This window comes from Podarcis bocagei, assembly GCF_964188305.1.
Source record: "Podarcis bocagei genome assembly, chromosome: 17".
NCBI lineage: Eukaryota > Metazoa > Chordata > Lepidosauria > Squamata > Lacertidae > Podarcis > Podarcis bocagei.
Genome location: NC_138143.1, coordinates 19843363 through 19863179, shown reverse-complemented (window position 1 = coordinate 19863179; position 19817 = coordinate 19843363). Strand labels below are relative to the sequence as shown.

Below are 19817 nucleotides of genomic sequence, written 5' to 3'. Positions count from 1 at the left end.
CTGCCATTGAGGCACCAGGCAGGATTTCTTGAATTGCAACTAGAGTTCCTGCATGGGAAGCTTCATAGGAAAGGACTGGGACTGGGGCTCAGCCCCGTAAGGGCCAGGGCAGCCGATTGGAAGGCAGGCAGCAGATACAGACCCACAAGGAGGAGAGTAGCATTCATTGCCTGCCACTCCTGCCTCCTCTTCCCCTTAAGGAGTTTGTGGAAAGAGCACATTTGTCCCTAGAAGCAGGAGAACCTTGCCCAGAGGCTAGTGGTGCCAGGTAAGAGGCAGAGGCTGGACACGGCACCTCCTGGCATCAGCTCACAGCCCTCACCCACCACACCCGGAGCCTCCATCATCTGCGGCCACCAGGGCACGAAGCATCACTTAGGAGCCTCTGCTGATGCAAGGAAGTCGTGATCACCACCTGCTGGCAACAGCCTCATAAGCATGGGATGGCATAAAGAAAAGACTTACCAGTCTTCAATTTAACAGCGGTCTTTGGAAGGCTGGAATATTTGCTGAATTGCAAATTTGGACAGCGCTCCCAACAGAATGGCTGGATCAGGCTGCACTGGGGGGATGCACTAGGGTACATGATCTATGGTAGGATTTCCCCTAAAACGGGGGGTGATAAAACAATTACTAAGATGGTGATAGGCACAGCGAAGAGGACCTTCACCGGGAGACACTTTCAGGTGGTTCGTAGTGCAACAGAGACTACAGTGGGGTTCAGGCACCAAGCCCAAGGAGAATGTGACTACCTAGTCTCTGTTAACATGGACTGCTGGGAATGAGAACATTCCCTCAGCCTCAGACTACAGCTGCCTCCAAGGGCTGCCAGGCCTCTTCTACTGGGTAGGACACCCTGGAAGTTAACCGCGGCCTTTGAAGCTGAAGCTGCCCAAATGGCCCAAAGCTGTTTAAAAATTGATTTAATCATTTTTCACAAATATTAACTTTCAGAGGTATTGCTGTTTGTTTCTTCTTTTGCCTTGTTGTCAAGTTTTACTAGTCTTTTTGTAAATCCCCAACTATTTTTAACTTGTTTTGTAAGGTATTTTTGCGAGATGTGCCTGGGATGAAAATTGGGGCGGGGGGGGGTTGCATCAATTACAGTGGTTCACGTATAAATCCAATGAGTATCTGGATAGCGAATTTTGAGTCTCTCTTCACATGGACTGGAGAGGAGAACGGCCCCTCAGCCTTCGTTTGATCTGTCTTGACTTTTCAATTCCAACATGCCCCATAACAAGGGACACCACCTCAGTTCTTGAGGAAGTTCCATTCTAAAAAAGCCTTGGCAATACTGCAGAAATAGCAGTGATCGTATTTTGGAAAACAGCACCAGGAAACTCTTTCAGGTGGTTCGTAGTCTGAACAGCGGCTGTAGCTGAAAAGAGCAAGCCTGGTTTTCATTCACTCCTTTTTGGCTGGCAGGAACACGGTGGCACTTTGAAACTTCTTAAAAATGTGGGTTGGTACACAGTGATTTTTAAAAGTACCAGTAAAGGGGGAAATCATGTCCCCAATCTGCCACAACACTGCGCGGGCGTCCAGTAGGGTCCCTTTTCCTTAAGATTGTGACGATAGGTAGGAGGTTGCCAGGAGGGATAGCCTGGGAGGACCTGGGCAGGATTTGGCAGAGTGGGAAAGCACCCCAAGAATAAGGAAAGGAAAAGAGAACGAGTGCCGAAGGTCTGGGGAGGAAACCAGATAGCTAGGGCTCGATAAACCTCTAGGGAGTTACCAATCAACAATAAATAGAAGAATCATAGGAAAACCCCTATACGTTACCCAAAATCCTTACCGACCCCTCTCTTTCTTCCCCTCTCTATCCCAGACACGCGTAATTAGAAACATGGGTACCCAAGCTTCCAAAAATGAGCGGGCTCCCTCCAGGAGGAAAGCTTCACGGAAGCCATCCCAATCCCAGAGGGACCCTGACTCCCCTCTTGAATTTGTCTTGACCTATTGGAAGTCAATACCTGGCCATAAGCTACTGTCTAGACAAAAGTTAGAGGACCTCTGCAGAGAATCCTGGCCCGCCAGTACTGCCTCCGCAAACCCAGAACTACGTTGGCCAACAGGAGGCTCTTTTAACGAAGATTGCTTAAACCATCTAAGAAAGTACCTGATGGAGCAGAAGCCCTGTCAGTTAGAATATTTAACCACCTTCAAGGCCGTCAGAGGATTACTTCAAGCTCCGAAAGGGGCCCCCTCTTTCCAGCTCTCCGCTAAATCCCAGAAAGCAGCCTTTGCCCGCCCCCCTACGAGGGACACCCGCAGACGATTCCATCGAGCGAGCCCTGATTCTTCTACTATCAAGGGTTGACACCATCCGCCCCAAACAACAATGCAGATTAATGACACGGAATCAAGGGGAGGAGGAGCAGCAGGGGGCACGAGCCATGTACTTACTCGCCAGCAAGCTAAGGCAAGGAAGGGCGCCACCCCAGAAGACTCCATTAAATCAGATGAATCCACAGAGCCACCGGGAACCTCTAACCAGACAGCGGTTGAAATGCCTTAAAGGGCTCTACCGATTCCACCTCTAGATCCCAATGGGGCCCCCCGGATGGTATACACACACCATCCCTTCTACATGGCAGACCTAGTTACATGGTCAAACCAAATGCCTTCCTTGAGAGATGACCCAGACAAGCGCCACCGCCAAGTCAGCGCCATCTTCTCTACTCATATACCCACCTGGGCAGACATCCACGTTCTACTAAATGCCCTCTTTAATGAAGCAGAAAAAGCAGACATGCTAGCCAAAGCGGGAGAGGCCCTGGAACTCCTGGACTATTAGGCTGGCCAACCCACACGGGTAGAAGCACTCACAAGCCAGATCTTAAGGAATGAACAGTCTTGGGACTACAGCACCATGGACAGGATCTGGTGTTTGAATTTATTCAAGAAAGCCATATTGGATGGCATAAAAGCTGCTGGTCAGCGCACCGTCAATTGGACAAAGGTCCAAACAGTGTTACAGGGACTGAACGAACATCCCACAGATTACTACACCAGGCTGGTATCAGCTATTAAAACATGGGGAGGGATAGACCCGGAAAACACCCAACACGAGGTTATTGTAAAGGGCTTCTTTAAAGACCAAGCTAACCCAGACATTAGAAAGGCTCTCAACCTCCAAATCGGTTACGGCGGGAAAAGCATAAGTGAGATCCTGTCAGTAGCTAAGTCTGTGTGCAACTCCTGGGACGAGAGGAAACAAAAGGAGCCCAAGCAGAAGAGTGAACATGTGTTAGCCTTGAGTATGGAACTTAAATCCTACCGGGGTAGGGGTACTGAACGAGGAAAGGGGGGTCCGGGGAGGAGGACCCCCTAACTCCTACAGACCATGGGGGCCCACCACCGGAGGATGTTATAATTGCCAAGAGGAGGGGCACATCAAAAGGTTCTGCCCATATCTCAACGCAGGAGGCTATTCAGACCTATGAGAAAACCACCTATGCCCCTTTGCCATCCCGTCCCAATATAGCCCAGGGATATGGAAGCCAACCTCCTACACCCTATGCCCCGCAAGCGTCTTCTGCTTCCTATGGCCCGCAAATACCTCCGTCTCAACCGCCCCACAGCCACCGACCGCAACCAAATGCGAGACCTCAGATGCCCACCTTAAACCCACCTAACTCCCACCCGCCAAATCAGCCACCTCCTCCTCTTGACATCATGAATCATACATCAAAGGGAGTACAGTGGTGCCTCGCAAGACGAATGCCTCGCAAGACGAAAAACTCGCAAGACGAAAGCGTTTTTCGTTTTTTGAGTTGCTTCGCAAGACGAATTTCCCTAAGGGCTTGCTTCGCAAGACGAAAACATCTTGCAAGTTTGTTTCCTTTTTCTTAAAACCGTTAATACCCAGGGTGCATTGCTTGAAGAGGTGCAGTTGCGACTTGACTTCGAGGAGCAACTCTTAGCACGCGGTGTGGTAGCTTTTTTGAGGTTTTTGAAGACTTTGGTGATATCCAAAACTTTTTTTGCAGCCATTGGCAAGTTAAACTTTTAAAACCTTTTATTGGGGTTTTGGATTTTGGGTTGGGGTGTTTGGAATTCAAGGACTTGGTGTTGGGGAGGGGTTTGCAAGAATCTGGAAGCTTGTGGTTTTTCCCCGGCATTTTTATGATTTTATTAGTCTCAATGGACCAATGGAGAATCTCTGAAGAGGGTTCCACCCTATGGAATATCAATGTACATGCAGCAAGAGTCCCAGAGTATCATTTTGGAACAGTTGATAACAGTAGCTAACAAGTTACCAGTTTCTACTGCGCAAAGAGAAGAACCTGGGGGACCTGCCACGGAGGAACGAGCAAGGATTTCTTGAATTGCAAGTACAGTTCCTGCATGGGATGCTTCATAGGAAAGGACCAGGGCCAGGGCAGCCAATTGGAAGGGGGACAGCAGATATAGACCCACAAGGATGAGGGTGGCATTCATCGCCTGCCGCTCCTGCCTCCTCCTCCCCTTAAGGAGTTTGTGGAAAGAGCACATTTGTCCCTAGAAGCAGGAGCATCTTGCCCAGAGGCTAGTGGTGCCAGGTAAGAGGCGGAGGCTGTGTGCAGCACCTCCTGGCATCAGCTCACAGCCCTCACAGCCTTGTCGTCAAGTTTTACTAGTCTTTTTGTAAATCCCCAACTGTTTTAAACTTGTTTTGTAAGGCATTTTTGCGGGATGCGCCTGGGAGGAAAACTGGGGGGGGGGGGAGGTTTGCATCAATTACAGTGGTTCGGAGTTACGGAAGGAGCAGTTCATCCTCTCACCTACACACCTTTCCTGCATATAGGGCACTACTGGGGGTGGGGAAGAGGGGGGATTACAGCAAAGGAAACATCATCCTTGCTGGGCCAGAACTGAGCAGGCATAAACAATGGCTGTTCTTCCAAGGAGCAGCCAATGCTTTCTCCACACCATTTGTGCTCCCACTGGGCTCGGCCTCCCTGCTACACAACCCTACTAAAGAGCAGAGCGTACAGGCTACTGGATCTTGAAACAGGACAGTAACTGCAAGCAACAAGACAAGGACAACTTGCCTAGTCCTTTGCTGTCAAGGGAAGCAAGGAGCACTCAAGAGTGAGAGAGTCGCAAGTGATCTGCTGCTTATGTCGCCAGCTCATGAAGCGAACAGGAAGAACAACAAGATGAAGAACAAGTACAAGGGATGGTGACCTTCAGTCCCAGGGTTCCATCCTGAAAAGCCTTGGCAACACTGCAGGAATAGCAGTGATCATATTTTGGAAAACAGCCCCAGGAAACTCTTTCAGGTGGTTCGTAGTCTAACAGAACCACCTTTGACATTGGGGGTCTTGTGAGGACCACAAGATCTGCTACAAATCAACCTCTCCCAACCCCCTTGTAAACAATACTCTAGCCCAATAGCAGACATGACCAAAATGTCAAACTTCCCAGCATGGCCTCACAGCTGCAGGAGGCCGAGCTCTGGAAAGTAAGAAAAATACAGTCATTTAGAAGCTAGATGGAGAGACTAAGCCAATGCTTCTAAAATGCACGTGACTATCTTTTTTTATTTATTTCTATACCACTTTATATTTTTATGAAAAAGCGGTTGAAAGAAAAAAAGCAACGTAACAGAAAACTAAAATATTATCTTAGAAGATTTCAAAATAAAAACATTAGATTAAAATATTTTAATTCATCTAGTAGTTTATCCAAGTCAATCTTTTGAATGTTACATTCTGAACCTTTGTCTAATTCCCAAAGCAGTGTCACGTCATATATATATATATGGTTTTGCTACTATGACTTCAACAAAGCCAGCACATGTATGAACGACATGGACTCATCCCTTACTTCAAAATGGAAGGGACACGAAACCAGAGTTGTCCCATCTCAAAGTCCCCTTCACAATTTCCCTGGAGCCACCAGCCGTGGCACTGCATCGTAATCCATGTATCAGGGGTCACCAGGAAAAAGTGTGAATAGCATTTATTGAATCTATATGCAGAGGACACCATCTGCATGATCTCTAATCCTCAAAAAGCCATGCAAATTGTGAAGAATGAACTACGTAATACACATTTGAGAAGGCAGGTCTCTTACAAAGAATGGTAATACATGGAAGGGAGTATTAGTCTCAAGGGACAAATGGAGCATCTCTGAAGGGGGTTCCACCCTATGGAATATGAATGTACATGCAGCAAGAGTCCAAAGAGCATTTCAGATTGGTTGGGAAGTAGAGTATCATTTTGGAACAGTTGGTAACAGTAGCTAATCTGCCTCCATCTGCTGTGTCCACTGAGTCACAAAGCATCCCTTGGGAGCCTCTGATGCAAGGAAGTCGTGATCAGCAGAGCACCTGCCGGCAACAGCCTCGAACGCATGGGATGGTGTTAAGGAAAAGACTTACTCGTCAGTCTTCAGTTTAACAGGCAGGTGGATCTCAGAACAAGACAGCAACTGCAAGCAACAAGCCAAGGACAACTCACCTAATCCTTTGCTGTCAAGGGAAACAAGGAGCACTCAAGAGTGAGAGGGGCAGGAGTGATTTGCTGCTTCTGTCACCAGCTCATGAAGGAAACAGAAAGAACAAGATGATGAAGAACAAGGAGGAGGGATGGTGAGCTTCAGGCCCAGTCTTTGGTATGTTACTTCTATCTCTGTCCTTAGCCACCCAGGCTACTGGGTAGACACCCTGGAAGATAACTGCCAGGCCTCTTCTACTGGGGAGGAAACCCAACCCTGGGCGTTAACTGCAGCCTTGAAAGCTGAAGCTGCCCAAATGGCCGAAAACTGTTTAAAAATAATTCTTTGCAACAAATATTAACTTTCAGAGGTATTGCTGTTTATTTTTTGCCTTGTCGTCAAGTTTTACTAGTCTTTTTGTAAATCCCCAACTGTTTTAAACTTGTTTTGTAAGGCATTTTTGCGGGATGCGCCTGGGAGGAAAACTGGGGGGGGGGGGAGGTTTGCATCAATTACAGTGTTTCGGGTACATATCCAGTGAGTATGTGGATAGAGAATTTTGAGTCTTGTTCAGCCTGGGGTTGGTCTGTCTTGACTTTTCAATTCCAACATGCCCCATAACAAGGGGCAACACCTTCCCCCTGTGGCTACCCAAGGGCCCTATGCAGGTTGTCCCTGGGGTGGGAGACCCTCCCTGCGGCTGCTCTTAAGAGCCTAGGTGGCTCTCCTTCCACAGGGAGCCCACAGCCAGCATGCCCTGTGACCACAGAGGGCCTCCTCCTCCTCCCTGCCTTGGTCCTGTCCACCTTTCAAGGCATCCAGGGGGCTTGCTGACACTGCGTCTAGTGGGAATGATGTCTAGCCTCGGAGAAGGAGCACTTCCTGCTGTCCATCCTGAATATGTCAACAACTGACTTCGTTCTGGTTGGTTCTGAATGGGAGGAAGACTGGGACCGAGCGCCGGGTGAAACCCATCTCTCCATTCCCACCTTGCTAGGGAGGCAACTTGGGATTGCTGCTCTGAGCCATTGCAGGGCAGTGCCAGATGGGCATCTTGGCTGAAGGGATGCCCAGCCTGGGAGACGTCCTCCGGCCGACACAGTAGAAGTGAGCGGCGCAGAGACAGGCGTCAGGAGGAGGCATGCGCTAAAGATTCTGCTGTGCACAAGAAGCGCCCCTGGAATATTTCAGCTGCAAGAGCAACAGGACCAGCTTCCTCTCTCCCTCTCACAATCTGTTTCATGGCTTCATTACTGTTGCTTGAGGCACCCTTCTTTTTTCATCCCGAAAACGTTTTTACTGGGTTATACTGGCAATGTTACAACCAGGAGAAATATATACAGGGAAGAGATGGGAGAGAAATGTAGCATTTCCACATTTTCCTTTTATCTCCTCTTCCCCTTTGTATGCGACGTGGGAGGTTTTGTTTCCGGTTTCCGTTCCTTTCCTGTGGTTTCCTTGCCCACCAGCACTCTGGTCTGCCTGGATGGGACGGAAGCCTGGCTGGGTGTGGACTTTGCTGCGGCAGCTGCTGGGTCGCAAAAGCCGCACACAGAGCATTTGTTGTGAACAGAGAGCCTCTTGCACCCCACCCCCTTTTTACAAGAACCCACAATGGAATCAGACCTTTATTGTGCGAGTTCTTTTTTGCATTACAAAAAGGTTTGAAGCACACACACAAAAAACAAAAAACGAAACAAGGGGCAACATCTCAGTTCTTGAGGAAGTTTCATACTGAAAAGCCTTGGCAACACTGCAGAAATAGCAATGAATGTATTTTGGAAAACAGAACCAGGAAACTCTTTCAGGTGGTTCGTAGTCTAACAGAACCACCTTTGACACTGGGGGTCTAGTGAGGACCACAAGATCTGCTGCAAGCAATTTACGAAAAACCTGGGGTCTTTCTTGGGTTCCATGATCACTGCAGGGGTGACAGCAGTCCCAAAATTAAGAGGCCTGCTTCTTGGGAGAAAAGCAATGACCAACCTAGACAGCATCTTAAAAAGCAGAGACGTCACCTTGCCAACAAAGGTCTGTATAGTTAAACTATGGTTTTCCCAGTAGTGATGTATGGAAGTGAGAGCTGGACCATAAAGGTGGCTGATCGCCGAAGAATTGGTGCTATTGAATTATGGTGCTGGAGGAGACTATTGAGAGTCCTGGACTGCAATAACAAACCAATCCATTCTGAAGGAAATAAGCTGAGTGCTCACTGGAAGGACAGATCCTGAAGCTGACCACAAGACCTCCTGCAATGACTTCACCAAGTTTTCTGCTAACAGGATTCGGTAAGAGGGAAGGCTCCGGCACCGTGGTAGCCGGGCCGGAGAATGCCGGTGTTCCGTCTAGTCAAGTTGTATGGGATCAATTTCAACCCAATACCTGTGAGGGTGTGAAGAGGCTTTCTTGGGTGAGAGAAACAACCACCTATCTCCTTGATTCTTGCACATCCTGGCTCCTAAAAGCCAGCCAGGCTTGGCCGGGCAATGGGCTCTATGGGCTGGCCAAAGCAGTTCTGCCCAGGAGGAAGTGTTTCCCAGATTTGCATAAAGGGACAGTTATTAAACCCGCTCTTTAAAGCTGCATCAGAGCAAATAGCAATCCGTGGGGGAACTCAAATAGACCTTTAGAGTAAAGATTGGATTTTGTTGGCAAAGCGCCCAGACACAAAAAACAATGGATGGCTGGATAAAGGAGGCTGGGATCAAGTGTGGATTAGATGGCAAGCAGTAAAGGTAGTGTAGGGGACCAGCAGCTTGGGGGCAGGCACGGAATAGTGGCAATTCCCACTGCCCCATCTTGGGTGAGCACCAGCTGCTGGGGAAAACTGTATAAAGCCTGCCTGGTAACAGCAGAGAACTTGGACAAGCAACGCTGACACCAAACCCCAAATATATTAAGTAAAATAGAAACATCGCTACCCCACCCCCACTCACCTTTCCCCCCCTCCATCTCTTCCCCCTTTTCTTCCTAATGTCTCAAAAAATGACACTGATCTGCAAAAAATGTTACTTGTTAGAAAAAGAGATATCGTACATACTTTTGTAAACCAATAAAATCTTTACATCAATATAAATAAATAAAACCAGGCTGCCCTGGGGGAGGGGCTGCCACCAAGGGGCCACAGAGGCGCTCATCATCCCCTTTGGGAGTTGATGCCTCAGGGGTGGGATGAGGGCATGAACCAGGACTTTTGGGGGGGGGTCTGAGAAATGTGCCCAGAAGGAGGAGTTGGCGAGAGCAAGGGGGCCTCAATTGCAGTAGCTCAGAAGGGGGCAGTACGGTAGGGGAGCCCCCTGCTCCAACCTGGGGGAATTGCGGTCATCCTACCAGACAGCCCTTCAGGTCGGTTCAGAGCGACGAGATCTCCCTGATCCCTGGTTGCCCCAGGACATAACACCACCCGCTGTGGGTCTTGTGGGACCTGCCCCCTGCCTCTCTCCACCAGGCCTAGGGCAGGGCCCTGGCAGACTACAGGTACATCCAAGGACTGCCTGGCCTCTTCTACTGGGGAGGAAACCCAACCCTGGGCGTTAACTGCAGCCTTGGAAGCAGAAGCTGCCCAAATGGTCCAAAACGTGTTTTAAAACTGATTTAATCGTTTTTGACAAATATTAACTTTCAGAGATATTGCTGGTTGTTTATTCCTTTGCCTTGTTCTCAAGTTTTACTAGTCTTTTTGTTAATCCCCAACTATTCCTAACTTGTTCTGTAAGGTATTTTTGCGAGATGTGCCTGGGAGGAAAAACGGGGGGGGGGGGGGTTGCATCAATTACAGTGGTTCAGGAACATATCCATGAGTATGGATAGCGAACTATGAGTCTCTGTTCACATGGACTGGAGAGGAGAACGGCCCCTCAGCCTGGGTTTGATCTATGTTGACTTTTCAATTCCAACATGCCCCATAACAAGGAGCAACACCTCAGTCCTTGAGGGAGTTCTGTTCTGAAAAGCCTTGGCAACATTGCAGAAATAGCAGTGATCCTATTTTGGAAAACAGCACCAGGAAACCCTTTCAGGTGGTTCGTAGTCTAACAGAACCACCTTTGCCATCGGGGGTCTGATGAGGACCACCACAAGACCTCCTGCAATGACTTCACAAAGTTTTTTGCAGGTAAAATTCAGAAAGAGGGAAGGCTCCAGCACCGTGATAGTGGAGCCGGGAGAATGCCTGTGTTCCGTTTAGTGAAGTTGGATGGGATCAACTTCCACCTGTTGCCAGGGAGGGTGTGAAGAGGCTTTCTTGGATGGGTGAAACCAACTACGTGTCTCCTTAATTCTTGCCCATCCTGGCTCCTAAAAGCCAGCCAGGCAAATCAACCTCTCCCAACCCCCTTATAAACAAACCTAACTGAATTCTTCATGAATAATATGGATAAAGGGACAAAAACGAGTGTGGTGTGGGACGCAAGTAAGGCAGTGATGAGGGGCCTCTTTATTCAACAGAACGTATGGAAAAGGAATAACAAAGAGAAAACAAAAGAGATCCTAAAACAGATTATGAACCACGAACAAAAGTTGATTAAAAAACCCAATAATGAGAAGACAATGCAGGAAATAAAGATTCTCCAAACCCAATTTACGATGTTAATAAACAAAGAGGTTGAATGGAACGTGAAAAGATTAAGACAAAAAAAAATTTGAGTTCGCTAATAAATCAGGAAAATGGCTTGCTTGGCAGGTTAAGAAAAGAAAAGAACAAAATACAATTAGCAAAATTGAGGTAAACGGAGAAGAAACAACAGAACGGAAGGAAATTAGGAGAGCATTTGTGGATTTTTACAAGCAATTATATAGGAATAAAGACAGGAATAATAATAAGAAAGTAGAAAGATATTTGAAAGAAAAAATGGTGAGGAAGATTCCGATAGATCAAAAAGAACAGTTGAATGCCCCAATATGCAAGGAAGAGGTAGAAGTTATAAAAGAGTTAAAAAGAGGGAAAGCACCGGGGCCAGATGGATTTACCTCTAGTTACTATAAAGAAATGAGAGATATACTAATGGCCCCGTTGATTAAAGTAATGAATAACATCTTAAAAGAAAAGGACATTCCAGGAACATGGAAAGAGGCATTTATTACAATAATACCAAAACAAGACTCGGACCTTACACAAGTTAAGAACTATAGACCTATCTCGCTACTAAATATAAACTATAAGATCTTCGCAGGAATACTAGCCAAGAGATTAAAAAAGCTACTAATAAAGATCATACATAAAGACCAAGAGGGCTTCCTACCGGGCAGACAAATAAGAAATAATATAAGAAATATAGTCAATGTTATTGAATATCTGTCCGATAGATGTGATAAACCAGCAAGCTTAATATTCGTGGACGCGGAGAAAGCCTTCGATAATGTGATTTGGGAATTTATGTTGAAAAATTTGGAGGTCATGGAGGTGGGTCAAGAATTCTTTAATGGTATCGAAGCAATTTATACAGATCAGAAAGCAAGACTGATAGTAAATAACATCATTATGGAATTAATAAAAATATGCAAAGGCACAAGGCAGGGCTGTCCACTCTCGCCATTACTATTTATAGTGGTCTTGGAAGTTCTACTAAATGCAATTAGACAGGGGGTTGGACTCGATGGCCCTTGTGGTCTCTTCCAACTCTATGATTCTATGATTCTATGAAATAAGCAAATCAAAGGGGTGACATTAGGGGTAAACGAATATAAAATCAAGGCCTTCGCAGATGACGTGGTTTTGACTGTGGAAGAACCTACAGAAAGTATAAAAGAGATTTTAGATGAGATGGAACAATTCGGAAAGATAGCAGGATTCAGATTGAACAAGAAAAAGACTAAAATGATAGTTAAAAATATGGATCGTGATAAGATTGAACTATTACAACAAAGAACGGAGATTGAGGTAGTAAAAAAGATTAAATATCTAGGAATCTGGCTTTCCGATAAGAACATAGATTTATATCAATATAACTATATCCCTGTATGGAAAGGCATAAAAAGAGACCTGGAGACCTGGGCCAGAATGAAATTATCATTCTGGGGAAGAATATCGATGGTAAAAATGATGGTCCTTCCTAAGTTGTTTTTTATTCCAAACTATACCCATAATTAAAGGTACAAAAATTTTCAAAGAGTGGCAAAAGGCGATTTCAAGATATGTCTGGGAAGGGAAGAAGCCTAGGATTAAATTTAAGTTATTAACAGACACAAAAGAAAGAGGTGGCTTCGCCCTACCAGACATGAGACTCTATTACGAGGCAGCATGCTTGTGCTGGTTAAAAGAATGGGTAAAGTTGGAGAATAAGGAATTATTAGATCTTGAAAGGTTTAACAACAAATTCGGGTGGCATGCGTACCTATGGAGTGACAAAAAGAGGGTACATAAGGGATTTACAAACCATATTTTTAGAGGCGCATTAATAGAGGTCTGGGATAGATATAAAAACATACTAGAACCAAAAATCCCGCATTGGTTATCCCCGTTAGAAATGATGTGTGTTAAGACAATTAATATGAGAGGGAAGTGGGGAAATTATGGAGAAATGGTTATTAATGAAGGAGGGAAGTGGAAATTAAAACCTTATGACCAAGTTAAGGCGTTAATATACGATTGGTTACACTACTTTCAGATAAATGAAATGTTTAAAAGAGAGTTGAAGGAAAGGAATTATGTAGAAAAAGAATCAACCTTCCAAAAAGAGATAATAAACAATGAATATAAAAATCTGTCAAAAATGTATAAAATTCTACTGGAGTGGTACACGAAGGACGAGGAGGTGAAATCGGTGATGGTACAATGGGCAAGGGACTTTGGTTATAATGTTCAACTAGAGGATTGGGAAAGGTTGTGGAAAGAGAATATAAAATTTACGGCTTGCACGTTGCTGAGGGAAAATAGGATGAAAATGCTCTACAGATGGTACCTGTCACCCACTAAATTGGCAAAGATGTAGAAGGTGGACAACAAATGCTGGAAATGTAAACATAAAGAAGGGACTTTCTTCCATCAGTGGTGGGAGTGTAAGAAAGTTAAAAGCTTTTGGGAGGAGATTTACAATGAGATGAAAAAGATGTTGAAGTATACTTTCGTGAAAAAACCAGAAGCATTTTTATTAGGTATTGTAGGGAAGGATGTCAGAAGAAAGGATTGTAGACTCTTCCAGTATGCGGTGACAGCTGCCAGAATTGTATTAGCCCAGAAGTGGAAGCAGGAGGAAGTCCCAACGGTAGAAGAGTGGAGAGCAAAATTGACAGAATATGCTGAATTGGACAAATTAACAGGGAAAATTAGATATACTAAAGATCAAAAATTTATAAAGGACTGGGAGAAATTTGTGTGTTATCTGGAAAATAATTATGCTGTAAAAATAACGCTAGTGGGATTCAAAGAGGCTTTGTAAAGAACTAATAAATATTGTTTAGTAGAGATTATGAGGAAGGGTGGAATAATTGGCAATATGAAAAAAAGATGAAATGTGTACTAAAAGGATAACTACGAATGAATGTCAGTGACGTTGAAGGAAGTCTAAAATGGATATGATTTGTTGTATAATGGTTGAAATGTATAATGAGTTGGAAATCAATAAAATTATAAATATTAAAAAAAAGAAGCTACATTGAGAGACTGTAAGCCCATGCTTGGAAAATGCATGTGACTCTTAATTGTTTTGTTTCTATACCACTACATATTTTTGGGAAAAATCTTAAAGTGGTTGAAGAAAGTCAAAGCAACGTAACAGAAAACTAAAATACTCTCTTAAAAAGATTTCAAAATAAAAACATTAGAATGTTTTAATTCATCTAGAAGTTTATCCAAGTCCATCTTTTGAATGTTAACTATTGAACCTTGGTTTAATTCCCAAAGCAGTGTCAAGTCATATATATGGTTTTGCTACTATGACTTCAACAAAGCCAGCACGTGTATGAACGGCACAGACTCATCCCTTACTTCAAAAGGGAAGGGACACAAAACCCAAGTTGTCCCACCTCAAAGTCCCCTTCAGAGTTTCCCTGGAGCCACCAGCCGCGGAACTGCATCGTAACCCATGTTATCAGGGGCCAATAGGGAAAGGAGTGAAGAGCATTTATTGAATCTATATGTAGATGACACCATCTGAATGATCTCTAATCCTGAAAAAGCCATGCCAATTTTGAAGAATGAACTACGTAATACACATTTGAGAAGGCAGATCTTTAAAAGAATGGTAATCCATCCTCCTCACCTTAAGGAGCTTGTGGAAAGAGCACATTTGTCCCTAGAAGCAGGAGCATCTTGCCCAGTGGCTAGTGGTGCCAGGTAAGAGGCGGAGGCTGGACGCGGCACCTCCCGGCATCAGCTCACAGCCCTCCGCCACACCTGGAGCCTCCATCTGCTGTGGCCACCAAGGCACAAAGCGTCCCTTGGGAGCCTCTGCTGATTCAAGTCGTGATCAGCAGAGCACGTGCGGGCAACAGCCTCAAAAGCATGGGATGGTTTAAGGAAAAGACTTACTTCTCAAATCTTCAGTGTAGCTGCTGTCTTTGGAAGGCTGGAATATTTGCTGAATTGCTGGCCTTAAAACACATTGCCTCTGGGGTTAACAAATCTTTGAAAGGCTCTTTAAAAAATAAAATTTGCGATGCACTGGATTGCTCTCCGTTGTACATTTGTAATTGTTCCTATAATAGCTGCCAGCTTTGCAGTCCAAACTCCAGGAACGCGTTTGATTCTTGGGGATGAGGGTTGCCTGCTAAGGAAAGGCTAGTTTGCAGGATACAAAGCTGGGCTGCAGTGCCTATATACATACATACCTGGGAGTGTTATTAAACCCATTGGTATGTTTAGAAGTTCACCGCTAAGCCAACTATGCTGGTCCAGTCTGTGTTTTTTGGTGCAAAAATAAAAATGATTTGTCTTGCAGATGCTATACTCTTTTAAAATGTGGCTCTTTTGGGGTGTATTATTGGGTTGTTTTTTTTATTTTATACACTGTGTTCTTTTTATGTGAACTGCCCCGAGACCTCCTGGCATAGGGCAGTAAATTCAATCCATCAAGAATGATGTATCCATGTTCCTGCAGCAGAGAGCCCACCTGAGTTGTGAAGTGCAGTTGGCGCTGCTGTATTTTGAGGTTGGAAGTCCTGAAAGGCTGGTATTGTTAAGGTAGTACAGGGGACCAGGAGCTTGGGGGCAGGCAGGGAATAGTGGGAATACCCACTGCCCCAGCTTAGGTGAACAGCAGCTGCTGGGGGAAACTGTATAAAGCCTGCTTGCTAATAGCAGAGAACTTGCACAAGCAACGCTGACACAAATCCCCACATATATTATGTGAAATAGTAAAATAGAAACATCGCCACCGCACCCCCACTCACCTTTCCCCCTTTTCTTCCTAATGTCTCAAGAAATGAAACTGATCTTCAAAAAATGTTACTTGTCAGAAAAGGAGATATTGTACATACTTTTGTAAACCAAGAAAATCTTAAATAAAAATACACTAAAAAAAAATAAAGCCAGGCTGCCCTGGAGGAGGGGCTGGCACCAAAGGGGCCACAAAGGAGCTCATCATCCCTTTGGGAGTTGATGCCTCAGTGGTGGGATGAGGGCATGAACCAGGACTCTTGGGGGGGGGTCTTGAAAAATGTGCCCAGAAGGAGGAGCCGGCGAGAGCAAGGGGGCCTCAATTGCAGTAGTTCAGAGAAGGGGGCAGTACGGGAAGGGGAGCCCCCTGCTCCAACCTGGGGGAATTGCAGTCATCCTACCAGACAGCCCTTCAGGTTGGCTCAGAGCGACGAGATCTCCCTGATCCCTGGTTGCCCCAGAACAAAACACCACCCGCTGTGGGTCTTGTGGGACCTGCCCCCTGCCAATCTCCACCAGGCCTAGGGCAGGGCCCTGGCAGACTACAGGTACATCCAAGGACTGCCTGGCCTCTTCTACTGGGGAGGAAACCCAACCCTGGGCGTTAACTGCAGCCTTGGAAGCAGAAGCTGCCCAAATGGTCCAAAACTTGTTTTAAAATTGATTTAATCGTTTTTGACAAATATTAACTTTCAGAGGTATGGCTGGTTGTTTATTCCTTTGCCTTGTTGTCAAGTTTTACTAGTCTTTTTGTTAATCCCCAACTATTCCTAACTTGTTCTGTAAGGTATTTTTGCGAGATGTGCCTGGGAGGAAAAACGGGGGGGGGGGGTTTGCATCAATTACAGTGGTTCAGGAACATATCCATGAGTATGGATAGCGAACTTTGAGTCTCTGCTCACATGGACTGGAGAGGAGAACGGCCCCTCAGCCTGGGTTTGATCTGTGTTGACTTTTCAATTCCAACATGCCCCAACATAACAAGGGACACCACCTCAGTCCTTGAGGAAGTTCTGTTCTGAAAAGCCTTGGCAACATTGCAGAAATAGCAGTGATCCTATTTTGGAAAACAGCACCAGGAAACCCTTTCAGGTGGTTCGTAGTCTTAACAGAACCACCTTTGACATTTGGCGTCCTAATGTTGGGAAAGATTCAGCGACCAGGAAAATGGGACTGCGTGGTTGGACAGTGTTCTTGAAGCTACCAACAAAGAGTCGGACATGACTAAACAACAAGACATTTAAAGCTTTATATAGCTCACATCAGGCCTGTTATGTTTTTAAATTATGTTTTTAAATTTGGTTGTTTGGTAACCAAATTCTAGAGTTTTACAGGAATTCTCATGCGATTGGCTAATAGTCACATGGGAGTCATCTATAAAGTAGAGACTTCATTTGATGTAAAACAATGACTTTTAGAATCCACTGTGAACATTGCTAAATTGAATAGTGCTGGAATCCAGAATCATCCACATTTTATTGGTATGCAGCCCTGCCATAGCTGGGACCATGCTCAAGATGGCTTACACAACTAGAAACACAAAAGTCAAATGATAAAAACACATCAAAAAGTACACAACCAAATGGAAACAATTTCCATATAAATCCTAAGATGCAAAATCAAAGATACAGTAACAACACGTGGTCTTGCACATGCTGAATCTGTAAACTGAACAAAAAATGTTTGTTTTTAACAACTGTCTAAAATGGCACAATTCAACCTAAAAAGGTTTTCCTTGTCCTTGGCCATTTGAACACTTTACAACCTCATAAGCGTGTTTTCATTCTTGGGAGATGCTCCCCCACGGATGTGTCCAGCTTCCAAGAATGTGTGTTCAGAATTACATTTGTGTAATGCCTGCTTGCAAGCCCCCCTTTCTCTCTGGGGCAGCATCAGCAAGGGGTTACGAAGGAGCAGTTCATCCTCTCACCTACACACCTTTCCTGCATATAGGGCACTACAGGAGGGGGGGAGAGGGGATTACAGCAAAGGAAACATCATCCTTGCTGGGCCGGAACTGAGCAGGCATAAATGATGGCTGTTCTTCCACGGAGCAGCCAATGCTTTCTCCACACCATTTGTGCTCCCACTGGACTCAGCCTCCCTGCTACACAACCCTACTGAAGAGCAGAGCGTACAGGCTACTGGATCTTGAAACAAGACAGTAACTGCAAGCAACTAGACAAGGACAACTCGCCTAGTCCTTTGCTGTCAAGGGAAGCAAGGAGCACGCAAGAGTGGGCAGGGCAGGAGTGATCTGCGGCTTCTGTCGCCAGCTCAGGAAGCAAACAGGAAGAACAAGATGAAGAACAAGTACAAGGGATGGTGAGCTTCAGGCCCAGGGTTCCATCCTGAAAAGGCTTAGCAACACTGCAGAAGAACAGCCCCAGGAAACTCTTTCAGGTGGTTCGTAGTCTAACAGAACCACCTTTGACACTGGGGGTCTGTCGAGGACCGCGAGATCTGCTGCAAATGAACCTCTCCCAACCCCCTTATAAACAATACTGTAGCCCAATAGCAGACATGACTAAAATGTCAAACTTCCCGGCATGGCCTCACAGCTGCAAGAGGCCGAGCTCTGGAAAGTAAGGAAAATACAGCCGTTTAGAAGCTAGATGGAGAGACTTTAAGCCCATGCTTGGAAAATGCATGTGACTATAGTCCCCCCCCCCTTTTATTTCTATGCCCGTTTATATTTTTAGGAAAAACCTCCAAGCGTTTGAAGAAAATCAAAGCAACGTAACAGAAAACAAAAATATATCTTAAAAGATTTCAAAATAAAAACATTAAAATGTTTTAATTCATCTATAAGTTTATCCAAGTCAATCTTTTGAATGTTAACTTCTGAACCTTGGTTGAATTCCCAAAGCAGTGTCAAGTCATATATATGGTTTTGCTACTATGACTTCAACAAAGCCAGCACATGTATGAACGACATGGGCCTCATCCCTTGCTTCAAAATGGAAGGGACACGAAACAGAGTTGTGCCATCTCAAAGTCCCCTTCAGTTTCCCTGGAGCCACAAGCCGCAGCACTGCATCGTAACCCGTGTATCAGGGGTCAATAGGGAAAGGGGTGAATAGCATTTATTGAATCTCTATGCAGATGACACCATCTGCATGATCTCTAAGGTAGGTCTTAAAAAGAATGGTAATACATCGACGGGAGTGTTAGTCTCAATGGACAAATGGATTTTCTCTGAAGGGGGTTCCACCCTATGCAATATGAATGTACATGCAGCCAAGAGTCCAAAGAGCATTTCCGATTGGTTGGGAACTAGAGTATCATTTTGGAACAGTTAACAGTAGCTAACAAGTTACCTTTTTCTACAGTGCAAAAGAAGAACTTGGGGGACCTGCCATTGAGGCACCGGGCAGGATTTCTTGAATTGCAACTACAGTTCCTGCATGGGAAGCTTCATAGGAAAGGACTGGGGCTGGGGCTCAGCCCCGTAAGGGCCAGGGGGCAGCAGGTACAGACCCACAAGGAAGGTGGCATTCATCGCCTGCCACTCCTGCCTCCTCACCTTAAGGAGCTTGTGGAAAGAGCGCATTTGTCCCTAGAAGCAGGAGAACCTTGCCCAGAGGTTAGTGGTGCCAGGTAAGAGGCAGAGGGCTAGATGCGGCACCTCCCGGCATCATTCACAGCCCTCACCCGCCTCCTCCGGAGCCTCCATCTGCTGTGGCCACAGCGGCACAAAACATCCAGCATCCAGCCTCCGCCTCTTCCCCACCGGAGCCGCCATCCAGCCACTGCCCGCCTCCTCCAGCCCTGCCACCCTCCCTAAACCTCTGGGAAAGGGGGGGGGCACCGGAAGGAGCTTTGCCCTGGATATGCTTAAGAAGGCCCTGCCAAGAAACTTTCGGAAGTAAAGTTCTGTGTCTTGGTTGTACTGTAAAACAATGCTCAAGCGTGTCCTTTGTTCAAGAGTAGATGTCTTACAAAAAGTAGTTTGCAACCCTGCTGTACAGGCAGCCCTCCCTGTAGGAAGGCAAAGCAGTGGGGTGAAGAAGAGCTTTGTCACGCTCCTCAGAACCTGGCAAAATGGGTGGAGCCCATGGCTACATTCAGACTC

The 19817-nt window shown here is 45.7% G+C and overlaps 1 long non-coding RNA gene across 1 annotated transcript; it reads left to right on the top strand.

The window, feature by feature from the left end:
- The first annotated feature begins 459 nt into the window (after positions 1 to 459).
- LOC308577065 lies at positions 460 to 15033 on the top strand. Its single transcript, XR_014003404.1, has 2 exons — positions 460 to 496; positions 14933 to 15033. It is a non-coding gene; the product is annotated as an uncharacterized lncRNA (long non-coding RNA).
- The last annotated feature ends 4784 nt before the right edge of the window (positions 15034 to 19817 follow it).